Below are 14556 nucleotides of genomic sequence, written 5' to 3' on the forward strand. Positions count from 1 at the left end.
TCCGCTCTCCACTAGACCATGGAGGCGGTCTAAGTGAATGTCAAACGCACACATCAGCTTGCATGTATTGCTTGTTGGAGCTGTTATAATCGTGCAATGACATGCGGACACATTATAGCAAAGATTTCCAGTTTTAGAACAGAACATCAATTGAAAAGTTATAGAGTCAATTCTATATTTTTTCAAGGATAAATACAGATATGAATACATGATTTTTGTAACATGTTAGACGAAGAACGCAGGTATTCCCTGCTACATATTTCTTTCTCAAATAATATCCATAATTACCATATTTGCGGACCGCAAGTGTCGCTTCTGCTGTAAGCAAGGCATTGTTCCTTCTCGGCGTGCACTCCGTGTGGAGTCACCTGGTGAACATTTAAGTCTTCAAAGCCAGGCGCTAGGCAAGGTAACAACAAGTACCATCTTTTAACGGGTTTTTTTATGACGCGTCCGGGGATCGAAACCCGGACCTTCCGCTCTCCGGGCGGACGCTCTTCAACTACACCATGGAGGCGGTCTTAGTGAATGTCAAACACACACATCAGCTTGTAGCACCTGTTGGAACTGTTATGATCGCGCAATTATATGCGGACCCAAAATAACAAGGATTTACAGTTTCAGAAAAGAACTTCAATTGAAAAGTTATAGAGTCAATTATATATTTTTTCAGGATAAATACAAATATGAATACATGTTTTTTCTAACATGTTACACGAAGGCACAAGTATTCCCTGCTACATATTTGTTTCTCAAATATTATTCATAATTATAATATTTCCGAAAAGTCTCGCCTCTGCTGTAAGCAAGGCGTTGTTCCTTCTCGGCGTGCACTCCGTGTGGGGTCACGTGGTGAATCTTTAAGTCTTCCAAGCCAGGTGACTAGACAAAGCTGCAAGGAAATAAATATTGCCTAAATCGCTCTTGTAATATTGCAATATTTATAGAATTTGTTTACACCCAGTGGAAACTGTTCCGTCGGTAATCGAGACTGGATAATGGTTGATATGTATGTGCACGTTTGATATTCTGTAGACATGTATCCATTATTACGTACGTAAGATAATCACATAAATCTCATGAATGCGTGGTCCTGAGTCGATGCGAGCATCCAACGTTAGTCCCGATATATATCCAGATAGTTAAAACTGACTTCATTTCACCACGCGTATGCATTTATGTTAAATCAAATTGAAAGTCGAGAAATTGGTTGGGTGCCTTCACGCTCATAGACACGCTCGATCTATTGATCGGTAGTAATACATTGCAAATGGATAAGCTCTGTTATATAATGTCTGTAGTAGCTCTGTGCATAACTAATATAGAATGCCAAGCGAAGTTTGATGCGTGTGACTATCTTGTTTGGTTTAATAAAGTGTGTGTAAATGTCTCTCATTTCTTCAATTCTGCATTGTCGTTGCAAATAGAATGACGTCTCGTGATTTTTTTATGAATGAAAAAAGTAGTTCCGGTGTGACAGAAGTCAAGGGTTATCCAATCAAAACGAATAAAACGAGGTCAACCTTGTACAATACACGTGTGAAGTACGAATTTAGTATCTTACCACCTGTATCTCAACCACGAGGGTAATAATCATTGTTATGACAATACAACACTGTGATGATTGAGCCAGACACGATTCCCCATATGGTTACAATGTAGGAAGTTTCTGGACATCAGCATTGATTCTAAAGTATTTAAACTGAGAGGTAAAAGAAAGTATACCGATGTTGGTTTATTTTATGTAATTTGAAATTGAAGAACCGTTGTTAAATTTGATTAGTTTTGTTTAAGCATCACTCATTCCTGCAACATTTTGTAAAAAGTAATCTGTCGTTGGATAATTTTATTAAAATAGAATTGACCGGCGTAAGAAATGGATTGGCAACCACACGACCACATGTTTGAAATGTTGGAGAGAAAAAAGGGAAAATTTATTATGTTTATAAGATATTAAGGTACCCATCAGCAGTTGTGTATTTGGCGGATTTTGAATATATTTTTATAAATTTTAAATAAAATTATGTTCAAAGTACTCTTTGACAAGTACAGCACAGTTCATTTTATATAATATCGCCAACTTAAGATATGTTCAATTGAATATGAAAAGCAGATGAAAAAATCAACTGAGAGGTATAGTTCTTTTTGTCTCACAGTTTATATAACTATATTCGAAAGTAAAATTACCCTAAAACACATTAGAATATACTTATACTATCAATTCCTAGTTAATTATATTCATTGAATGCTTTTATTCATGACTGAATCAATCACTAAGACTAATTAGCTTTACAGGCTTTGACAGAGTATCGCATCCCAGGGCTTGAGTAGGTGTGGGCAACTTTGGTCAACCGAAGTCAATCAGTTAATATGATCCCGCATAAGTCAACCATGTTAACGTAACCAAAAATTTCAAGTCGCATTCACCAGGGTTGTCTAGGGTTTGGGAATCGAACGGGAGCACCTATAGCTACTAACTAATGACACACACATCGACAACGCATGGCGTTGGCTTACTATACGCCCCAGAGGCTTATCAAGGAACGTAAAAGATTAATCAGCACTATCAGGCCCCTGTTGTGATATCTACCGGGCTACTACTGTTGAAACAATATATTGTGAAAACAACATGACGGATGGATGGATGGATGGATGGATGCATGGATCCCAGATTCGCCTTGATGATGTTTCTGGTTTCATCACCACACCCGTGGTCATGGGTTTCACCAAAGATGTCAACTCCTCCTCCCAAATCAAGCTGCTACACTTTTAAATTATCAACAGGAAAGTAGGTGACAATGTTGGAATTGATTGACCAGGAAAGCTTTGTTTATCTCGTCCTTTACATGGCTAAACAGTGTAATTCATATTTACTTCACGAGTTTCCTAATTCGACAGTGATACATCAGTTTCTTAAAGAGAGAAAAACAGTTTGATAAATGTTAATGATTTTAATGTAGCGGAACTCGTTGCCATATTCGCGCGTCGAGCGTAAACTGGAAATCAGGTGCAGCATTCGGCTTGGCTGCATTTGATGCACTCATTTATCTGTGGTGGCCGAGGGAATTTACACACACAAAGTTGCACATGTGTCCCTTATTGGAAACTGTTGCAATTAATTGGAAATATCTTTCACACATATTGAATATCATCTGAAACTGAAATAATTGGGTCTGGACCAGGCAATCCAGTGATTGACATCATGAGCATCGATCCACGCAATTGTGATACGATAACATGCATCAACCAAGTCAGCGAGCATGGCCACCCGATGCCGTCAGTCACCAAAACTAATAGTTAAAACAAAAGTCATAATAATTATAGCTCGAGTGAGTGAGTGAGTGCCAGCAATTAAAATAATCTAGTCTTGACCAGACAACCCAGTGATTGAAAGCATGTCAGTGACCTAAGATCCACGCAATCTGGTCATGGTGACACACACTCCGCCAATCTGTTTAATCGACAACATGCCACCTGTTGAGATCTGGAGTAGAATAGGTCTTCAGCAACCCATGCTTGCTGTAAAAGGCGGCTTTGCTTGTCGAAAGAGGTGACTAACGGGATCGGGTGGTAAGGCTTGCTGACTTGGTTGATGCATTTCATCGTATCCCAATTGCGCGGATCGGTGCTCATGATGTCAGTCACTGCATTGTCTGATCCAAACTCTATTATTTCCAGACCGCCGTCATATAGCTGGCATATTGTTCAGTACGGCGTTAAACAACAAACAAACAAATAAACAAATCGACAGCATGGCACAGGTACCGGGGGGCAATTCTATCAGGAATCCAACGGAAACAATACCATTGGATTAGAGTGAAGAAGTGAACAGGCTTTCTCGCAATCATATGTAGCAGAACCGATGTACAGAAAACGAAAGCAACCATCCCATGAGTGTTTTCTGTCATGTTTCACGTGAGCAATTAAAAAAGAAATGACAGCTGAAAAAAATCAATGGCGTAAGACCTCACAAGTTATTACACCATCTTTTGTCCCTGTCGCTGGGCAGTCTACCGTGACATGACCAGCAAAATATATTTTCAGCCTGTAGACGCATCATTTAGAATAATTTATGACAACATAATGCATCCAAAAAACGTCTCGTCGGTTCAACGTGTATATAAGACCCGTGTGACTTTTCCAGAACACTGACATCTTTCTCTTCAGACTGATTGCTGACTTTCTGGTGAGTCTTTTCTTCTTTCTACAACAAAGCCACCTTAAGAAGGTGTGGTTTCATCTAGATGTCTGCTTCTGACCTTCTGTATTCGGTTGCGGTCTTAACAATGAATAGCTTGTATTATGATCTGTCATGTGTAGATGCTATTGAAGTTGTATGTCGTCTTGTCAAAACATTTGAAAACAGCTAAAGATAATTCATATCTTTCAGAATCTGAACCATGGCATCTATCTTATCTGTTGCCCTGATATGCGCATGCGTGCTGGTGTGTTCCGGTGCTGTGTACGACCAGTATCCGTACCACGGTCAGAAACCGGGTTTGTATCCCGGAGGGAGCTACCCTGGATACCCCCACCAAGGTCAGTACTACCACGACGTACCCAGTTCAACACCATTCTGGTGAAACTGTATATATGAGAGATAGTAGAGTTTCTTTGTTTCTTTCTTTGTTGCCTAACGCCGCTCTCAGCATTATTCCAGCTATATGACGGCAGCCTGGACCAGATAATCCAGTGCATAGTGCAAAGTCAATGATGTTTTGATGGCTGAATGTATACGAACTAAAATATATACACCTGTCTCTATACTGTATATGATTTCTTCCAGATAAGTATGGAGGCTATTACGGAAGTGAGTAAATAATATTCCAAGTTCTTCTTCATATCATATCATAATATTATGAAGTTCGTGTGAATTCTAGTACACAACGCTATTTAAAAAATGGTCAAATGTAACAAAAGTTATGTTTGGGATAACGTTTTCTAAGTAGAGTACAGATTCTATTACTTTCTGGGGTTGAGTCCCATCCGTGGCTTGCCTACCAGTTGTCGGACTTTCGTTTTTGTGGAAGCTACATTGTGTGCTAGTGATTAGGTGCCTCACTCTGGCAGTGTAGGTTCGAATCCTGTTTGGGACTCAACCCACAAAAGTACTAGAATCTGTACTTTACTGAAAAAGTGTTATCCCAAATATAACATTTGTTACATTATGGATTTCGGTCTTAAAAATCAATGTATCTTTTCGTAAATTTAAATACAATGTTTATTTATATTGCAATCATTTATATCACAAATATATCTCTTGCAAACGGGATTACATTAAAGTAAGTAATCAGTGCCACATGTAACTTTTATAAAATAAACTTTCTATAATATTATATGGATTCAATTATGTCAATAGTGTCGATATAATATTTACGTCTCTTCCCAATGAATTATCTTATATCACAACACACACGTGTTTTAACTAAGACATCCTGTCATTGTCTTCATGATGTATCTGACATAATTATAACATCTTGTTTTACCTTGACCAGGGTACCGACGATCTGTACCATCCTATGGTGATGGTAGCTACCCAAGACACTACCCGTACTACCCGACAGGATACCCGTACTACCTAAAATACCCCACACAGAAACACTATTAACCATAAGGTATTGAAAATATTAATACTATTATTATAATACATTGCACAATCCATTTAAATTGACCTTGCACTGTCGAGTGTTCTTCGGTCAATACCACATAAGTCAACATGTTCATGATGAGTTCATATATTTAGAAACCGATGTTTATTAACACTCGTTATTATTATCTAACAATTTTACAATACAATTTGCTGAATACAAATGTGGAACAGTTTGAAAGAAGTCAGTATTATTCCTACAACGGTTGCCATAAGTAGTTCATATAATCCTTTCCTAGGGGCGGGAGTTAGCCTCGTGGTTAAAGCGTTCGCTCGTCACTCCGAAGACCCGGGTTCGATTCCCCACATGGGTACAATGTGTGAAGCCCATTTCCGGTGTCCCCCGCCGTGATATTGCTGGAATATTGATAAAACCGGCGTTATACCATACTCACTCATATACTTTCCTTTGTATTACTCAATCCGTCATCTCAAGCTTACGTATCAAGAAACTGTTTGTGAATTTACAAGTCGGTAGAGTCTCCAGAGAGACAGAGGTAGTCTTATTTGGGTGAGTAGGTAAATTGTACCGCTGGTTCACGAAATGTCAGCTTAATGCTGGAAACTCAGTGACCAAGTGACCACAAATCACAAAGATGGACCAAGGAATATGTTTGTTGCTAATTGGGTATTCGAAGTCACTACAGTTGATAGAGGTATGGATAGCGGATTTGCAGAGTGACTCGCGAGGCCTTAGACCAATCCATTATCCTATCTCTCGTTACAATATGATAGCCGAGGACTTGAAATCTGACATATGACGTGACGACAAATAGTGTTATACTGGCATTTGGTGTGTTCATTTTGAAATAACCACGACTTGTGTATTTCAGCGATGGCGGGATACCACAGGCGGCCCAGAATCCGGCATCTGAATAATGCGATGTGCATGCATTACAAGAAATAAATGTTGTATATTTATGATGTAGTTTTGTTTTCTATAACATATTTAAGTGGCTCTGACAAATAGTTGCACATATACGTACTTAAGTGTATGTGAGGTGAGGTTTGACGTCGTGTTCAAGATCACTATACTTGAGGTGCATGCATTTGTGTGTGTGTGTGTGTGTGTGTGTGTGTGTGTGTGTGTGTGTGTGTGTGTGTGTGTGTGTGTGTGTGTGTGTGTGTGTGTGTGTGTGTGTGTGTGTGTGTGTGTATGCCTGCTTGAACTAGTCCGGACTAATGCCGATTTTATAGTGCTATCCCACTGAGATACCATGCTGCAGTTTACCATGAATACCCCACACAGTATACTGACTTCAAGCCGACCAGTCCTTGTTTTAGCGTCTTAATGCCGGGCGCCAGGCAGGGTAACAACAAGTACCATCTTTTAACGTTGTTTGGTATGATGTGTCCAGGGATCGAACCCCGAACCTTCCGCTCTCCACTAGACCATGGAGGCGGTCTTAGTGAATGTCAAACGCACACATCAGCTTGTATTGCTTGTTGGAGCTGTTATAATCGTGCAATGACATGCGGACACATTATAGCAAAGATTTCCAGTTTTAGAACAGAACATCAATTGAAAAGTTATAGAGTCAATTCTATATTTTTTCAAGGATAAATACAGATATGAATACATGATTTTTGTAACATGTTAGACGAAGAACGCAGGTATTCCCTGCTACATATTTCTTTCTCAAATAATATCCATAATTACCATATTTGCGGACCGCAAGTGTCGCTTCTGCTGTAAGCAAGGCATTGTTCCTTCTCGGCGTGCACTCCGTGTGGAGTCACCTGGTGAACATTTAAGTCTTCAAAGCCAGGCGCTAGGCATGGTAACAACAAGTACCATCTTTTAACGGGTTTTTTTATGACGCGTCCGGGGATCGAAACCCGGACCTTCCGCTCTCCGGGCGGACGCTCTTCCACTAGACCATGGAGGCGGTCTTAGTGAATGTCAAACACACACATCAGCTTGTAGTGCCTGTTGGAACTGTTATGATCGCGCAATGATATGCGGACCCAAAATAACAAGGATTTACAGTTTCAGAAAAGAACTTCAATTGAAAAGTTATAGAGTCAATTATATATTTTTCCAGGATAAATACAAATATGAATACATGTTTTTTCTAACATGTTACACGATGGCACAAGTATTCTCTGCTACATATTTGTTTCTCAAATATTATTCATAATTATAATATTTCCGAAAAGTCTCGCCTCTGCTGTAAGCAAGGCGTTGTTCCTTCTCGGCGTGCACTCCGTGTGGGGTCACGTGGTGAATCTTTAAGTCTTCCAAGCCAGGTGACTAGACAAAGCTGCAAGGAAATAAATATTGCCTAAATCGCTCTTGTAATATTGCAATATTTATAGAATTTGTTTACACCCAGTGGAAACTGTTCCGTCGGTAATCGAGATTGGTTAATGGTTGATATGTATGTGCACGTTTGATATTCTGTAGACATGTATCCATTATTACGTACGTAAGATAATCACATAAATCTCATGAATGCGTTGTCCTGAGTCGATGCGAGCATCCAACGTTAGTCCCGATATATATCCAGATAGTTAAAACTGACTTCATTTCACCACGCGTATGCATTTATGTTAAATCAAATTGAAAGTCGAGAAATTGGTTGGGTGCCTTCACGCTCATAGACATGCTCGATCTATTGATCGATAGTAATACATTGCAAATGGATAAGCTCTGTTATATAATGTCTGTAGTAGCTCTGTGCATAACTAATATAGAATGCCAAGCGAAGTTTGATGCGTGTGACTATCTTGTTTGGTTTAATAAAGTGTGTGTAAATGTCTCTCATTTCTTCAATTCTGCATTGTCGTTGCAAATAGAATGACGTCTCGTGATTTTTTTATGAATGAAAAAAGTAGTTCCGGTGTGACAGAAGTCAAGGGTTATCCAATCAAAACGAATAAAACGAGGTCAACCTTGTACAATACACGTGTGAAGTACGAATTTAGTATCTTACCACCTGTATCTCAACCACGAGGGTAATAATCATTGTTATGACACTACAACACTGTGATTATTGAGCCAGACACGATTCGCCATATGGTTACAATGTAGGAAGTTTCTGGACATCAGCGTTGATTCTAAAGTATTTAAACTGAGAGGTAAAAGAAAGTATACCGATGTTGGTTTATTTTATGTAATTTGAAATTGAAGAACCGTTGTTAAATTTGATTAGTTTTGTTTAAGCATCACTCATTCCTGCAACATTTTGTAAAAAGTAATCTGTCGTTGGATAATTGTATTAAAATAGAATTGACCGGCGTAAGAAATGGATTGGCAACCACACGACCACATGTTTGAAATGTTGGAGAGAAAAAAGGGAAAATTTATTATGTTTATAAGATATTAAGGTACCCATCAGCAGTTGTGTATTTGGCGGATTTTGAATATATTTTTATAAATTTTAAATCAAATTATGTTCAAAGTACTCTTTGACAAGTACAGCACAGTTCATTTTATATAATATCGCTAACTTAAGATATGTTCAATTGAATATGAAAAGCAGATGAAAAAATCAACTGAGAGGTATAGTTCTTTTTGTCTCACAGTTTATATAACTATATTCGAAAGTAAAATTACCCTAAAACACATTAGAATATACTTATACTATCAATTCCTAGTTAATTATATTCATTGAATGCTTTTATTCATGACTGAATCAATCACTAAGACTAATTAGCTTTACAGGCTTTGACAGAGTATCGCATCCCAGGGCTTGAGTAGGTGTGGGCAACTTTGGTCAACCGAAGTCAATCAGTTAATATGATCCCGCATAAGTCAACCATGTTAACGTAACCAAAAATTTCAAGTCGCATTCACCAGGGTTGTCTAGGGTTTGGGAATCGAACGGGAGCACCTATAGCTACTAACTAATGACACACACATCGACAACGCATGGCGTTGGCTTACTATACGCCCCAGAGGCTTATCAAGGAACGTAAAAGATTAATCAGCACTATCAGGCCCCTGTTGTGATATCTACCGGGCTACTACTGTTGAAACAATATATTGTGAAAACAACATGACGGATGGATGGATGGATGGATGGATGGATGCATGGATCCCAGATTCGCCTTGATGATGTTTCTGGTTTCATCACCACACCCGTGGTCATGGGTTTCACCAAAGATGTCAACTCCTCCTCCCAAATCAACCTGCTACACTTTTAAATTATCAATAGAAAGGAGGTGACAATGTTGGAATTGATTGACCAGGAAAGCTTTGTTTATCTCGTCCTTTACATGGCTAAACAGTGTAATTCATATTTACTTCACGAGTTTCCTAATTCGACAGTGATACATCAGTTTCTTAAAGAGAGAAAAACAGTTTGATAAATGTTGATGATTTTAATGTAGCGGAACTCGTCGCCATATTCGCGCGTCGAGCGTAAACTGGAAATCAGGTGCAGCATTCGGCTTGGCTGCATTTGATGCACTCATTTATCTGTGGTGGCCGAGGGAATTTACACACACAAAGTTGCACATGTGTCCCTTATTGGAAACTGTTGCAATTAATTGGAAATATCTTTCACACATATTGAATATCATCTGAAACTGAAATAATTGGGTCTGGACCAGGCAATCCAGTGATTGACATCATGAGCATCGATCCACGCAATTGTGATACGATAACATGCATCAACCAAGTCAGCGAGCATGGCCACCCGATCCCGTCAGTCACCAAAACTAATAGTTAAAACAAAAGTCATAATAATTATAGCTCGAGTGAGTGAGTGGGTGCCAGCAATTAAAATAATCTAGTCTTGACCAGACAACCCAGTGATTGAAAGCATGTCAGTGACCTAAGATCCACGCAATCTGGTCATGGTGACACACACTCCGCCAATCTGTTTAATCGACAACATGCCACCTGTTAAGATCTGGAGTAGAATAGGCCTTCAGCAACCCATGCTTGCTGTAAAAGGCGACTTTGCTTGTCATAAGAGGTGGCTAACGGGATCGGGTGGTAAGGCTTGCTGACTTGGTTGATGCATGTCATCGTATCCCAATTGCGCGGATCGGTGCTCATGATGTCAGTCACTGCATTGTCTGATTCAAACTCTATTATTTCCAGACCGCCGTCATATAGCTGGTATATTGTTCAGTACGGCGTTAAACAACAAACAAACAAACAAACAAATAAACAAATCGACAGCATGGCACAGGTACCGGGGGGACAATTCTATCAGGAATCCAACAGAAACAATACCATTGGATTAGAGTGAAGAAGTGAACAGGCTTTCTCGCAATCATATGTAGCAGAACCGATGTACAGAAAACGAAAGCAACCATCCCATGAGTGTTTTCTGTCATGTTTCACGTGAGCAATTAAAAAAGAAATGACAGCTGTAAAAATTCAATGGCGGAAGACCTCACAAGTTATTACACCATCTTTTGTCCCTGTCGCTGGGCAGTCTACCGTGACATGACCAGCAAAATATTTTTTCAGGCTGTAGACGCATGATTCCAAATAATTTTTGACAATATAATGCATCCAAAAAACGTCTCGTCGATTCAACGTGTATATAAGACCCGTGTGACTTTTCCAGAACGCTGACATCTTTCTCTTCAGACTGATTGCTGACTTTCTGGTGAGTCTTTTCTTCTTTCCTTAGCAAACAACTTGGTGTATTGCTAGATGGTAATACTAGGAAATTTGTCAGAAAAAGCACCTTTATTTACGCTGTTCAAACTTTGAACCTTTTTATATATGTTGACATCCAAGTGCCAAAAGCAAATATAATGTTTGGGTAGGGGCTTTGTAAATGAACTTACCTATACAACAAAGCCACCTTAAGAAGGTGTGGTTTCATCTAGATGTCTGCTTCTGAACTTCCGTATTCCGTTGCGGTCTTAACAATGAATATCATGTATTATGATCTACAATGTGTAGATGCTATCGAAGTTGTATATCGTCTTGTCAAAACATTTGAAAACAGCTAAAGATAATTCATCTCTTTCAGAATCTGAACCATGGCATCTATCTTGTCTGTTGCCCTGATATGCGCATGCGTGCTGGTGTGTTCCGGTGCTGTGTACGACCAGTATCCGTACCACGGTCAGAAATCGGATGTGTATCCCGGAGGGAGCTACCCTGGATACCCCCACCAAGGTCAGTACTACCACGACGTACCCAGTTCAACACCATTCTGGTGAAACTGTATATATTAGAGATAGTAGAGTTTCTTTGTTTCTTTCTTTGTTGCCTAACGCCGCTCTCAGCATTATTCCAGCTATATGACGGCAGCCTGGACCAGACAATCCAGTGATTGACACCATGAGCATCGATCTACGACAATTGGATACACATATTTTCTGAATTCGACGAAACTCGCACCAGTACCCGCTACTTTCTACTTTCCCACGACTCACGATTATTTACAGACCGCCGTCATATAAATGGAATATTGCTGAGTGCGGTGTTAAACAAAAAACAAACAAACAGTGGCAGAACGTTTTGGGATGTCATTTGATTGTGACATCATGAAACAGATGATGTTACAAAGGTCTGCAAAGTATTGTTATGTAATGTCAGTCATCCTCGGAGATATCTCCCAAGAAATATCTCCTGTGGAAGATCCTGTTTTGGATGGCAAATACAGTTATTATCAGCTATATATCGTTCGCCATGCCTTTAGACTGCCATCTTACCACTAGTGCATAGTCCATGATGTTTTGATGGCTGAATGTATACGAACTAAAATATATACACCTGTCTCTATACTGTATATGATTTCTTCCAGATAAGCATGGAGGCTATTACGGAAGTGAGTAAATAATATTCCAAGTTCTTCTTCATATCATATCATAATATTATGAAGTTCGTGTGAATTCTAGTACACAATGCCATTTAAAAAATGGTCAAATGTAACAAAAGTTATGTTTTGGATAACGTTTTCTAAGTAGAGTACAGATTCTAGTTCTTTCTGGGGTTGAGTCCCATCCGTGGCTTGCCTACCAGTTGTCGGACTTTCGTTTTTGTGGAAGCTACATTGTGTGCTAGTGATTAGGTGCCTCACTCTGGCAGTGTGGGTTCGAATCCTGTTTGGGACTCAACCCACAAAAGTACTAGAATCTGTACTTTACTGAAAAAGTGTTATCCCAAATATAACATTTGTTACATTATGGATTTCGGTCTTAAAAATCAATGTATCTTTTCGTAAATTTAAATACAATGTTTATTTATATTGCAATCATTTATATCACAAAAATATCTCTTGCAAACGGGATTACATTAAAGTAAGTAATCAGTGCCACATGTAACTTTTATAAAATAAACTTTCTATAATATTATATGGATTAAATTATGTCAATAGTGTCGATATAATATTTACGTCTCTTCCCAATGAATTATCTTATATCACAACACACACGTGTTTTAACTAAGACATCCTGTCATTGTCTTCATGATGTATCTGACATAATTATAACATCTTGTTTTACCTTGACCAGGGTACCGACGATCTGTACCATCCTATGGTGATGGTAGCTACCCAAGCCACTACCCGTACTACCCGACAGGATACCCGTACTACCTAAAATACCCCACACAGAAACACTATTAACCATAAGGTATTGAAAATATTAATAATATTATTATAATACATTGCACAATCCATTTAAATTGACCTTGCACTGTCGAGTGTTCTTCGGTCAATACCACATAAGTCAACATGTTCATGATGAGTTCATATATTTAGAAACCGATGTTTATTAACACTCGTTATTATTATCTAACAATTTTACAATACAATTTGCTGAATACAAATGTGGAACAGTTTGAAAGAAGTCAGTATTATTCCTACAACGGTTGCCATAAGTAGTTCATACAATCCTTTCCTAGGGGCGGGAGTTAGCCTCGTGGTTAAAGCGTTCGCTCGTCACTCCGAAGACCCGGGTTCGATTCCCCACATGGGTACAATGTGTGAAGCCCATTTCCGGTGTCCCCCGCCGTGATATTGCTGGAATATTGATAAAACCGGCGTTATACCATACTCACTCATATACTTTCCTTTGTATTACTCAATCCGTCATCTCAAGCTTACGTATCAAGAAACTGTTTGTGAATTTACAAGTCGGTAGAGTCTCCAGAGAGACAGAGGTAGTCTTATTTGGGTGAGTAGGTAAATTGTACCGCTGGTTCACGAAATGTCAGCTTAATGCTGGAAACTCAGTGACCAAGTGACCACAAATCACAAAGATGGACCAAGGAATATGTTTGTTGCTAATTGGGTATTCGAAGTCACTACAGTTGATAGAGGTATGGATAGTGGATATGCAGAGTGAATCGCGAGGCCTTAGACCAATACATTATCCTATCTCTCGTTACAATATGATAGCCGAGGACTTGAAATCTGACATATGACGTGACGTCAAATAGTGTTATACTGGCATTTGGTGTGTTCATTTTGTAATAACCACGACTTGTGTATTTCAGCGATGGCGGGATACCACAGGCGGCCCAGAATCCGGCATCTGAATAATGCGATGTGCATGCATTACAAGAAATAAATGTTGTATATTTATGATGTAGTTTTGTTTTCTATAACATATTTAAGTGGCTCTGACAAATAGTTGCACATATACGTACTTAAGTGTATGTGAGGTGAGGTTTGACGTCGTGTTCAAGATCACTATACTTGAGGTGCATGCATTTGTGTGTGTGTGTGTGTGTGTGTGTGTGTGTGTGTGTGTGTGTGTGTGTGTGTGTATGCCTGCTTGAACTAGTACGGACTAATGCCGATTTTATAGTGCTATCCCACTGAGATACCATGCTGCAGTTTACCATGAATACCCCACACAGTATACTGACTTCAAGCCGACCAGTCCTTGTTTTAGCGTCTTAATGCCGGGCGCCAGGCAGGGTAACAACAAGTACCATCTTTTAACGTTGTTTGGTATGATATGTCCAGGGATCGAACCCCGAACCT

General features: G+C 39.2%; 2 long non-coding RNA genes across 2 annotated transcripts; both read left to right on the top strand.

Moving 5' to 3' along the window:
* The first annotated feature begins 4171 nt into the window (after positions 1 to 4171).
* Positions 4172 to 6568, top strand: LOC125382892. The gene is made up of 5 exons (XR_007222552.1): positions 4172 to 4186; positions 4391 to 4539; positions 4787 to 4810; positions 5496 to 5615; positions 6481 to 6568. It is a non-coding gene; the product is annotated as an uncharacterized LOC125382892 (long non-coding RNA).
* A 6595-nt stretch (positions 6569 to 13163) lies between these two features.
* Positions 13164 to 14151, top strand: LOC125382893. The gene is made up of 2 exons (XR_007222553.1): positions 13164 to 13198; positions 14064 to 14151. It is a non-coding gene; the product is annotated as an uncharacterized LOC125382893 (long non-coding RNA).
* Positions 14152 to 14556: the final 405 nt, after the last annotated feature.

This window comes from Haliotis rufescens, unplaced genomic scaffold, assembly GCF_023055435.1.
Source record: "Haliotis rufescens isolate VD_foot unplaced genomic scaffold, xgHalRufe1.0.p SCAF_21, whole genome shotgun sequence".
Taxonomy (NCBI): domain Eukaryota; kingdom Metazoa; phylum Mollusca; class Gastropoda; order Lepetellida; family Haliotidae; genus Haliotis; species Haliotis rufescens.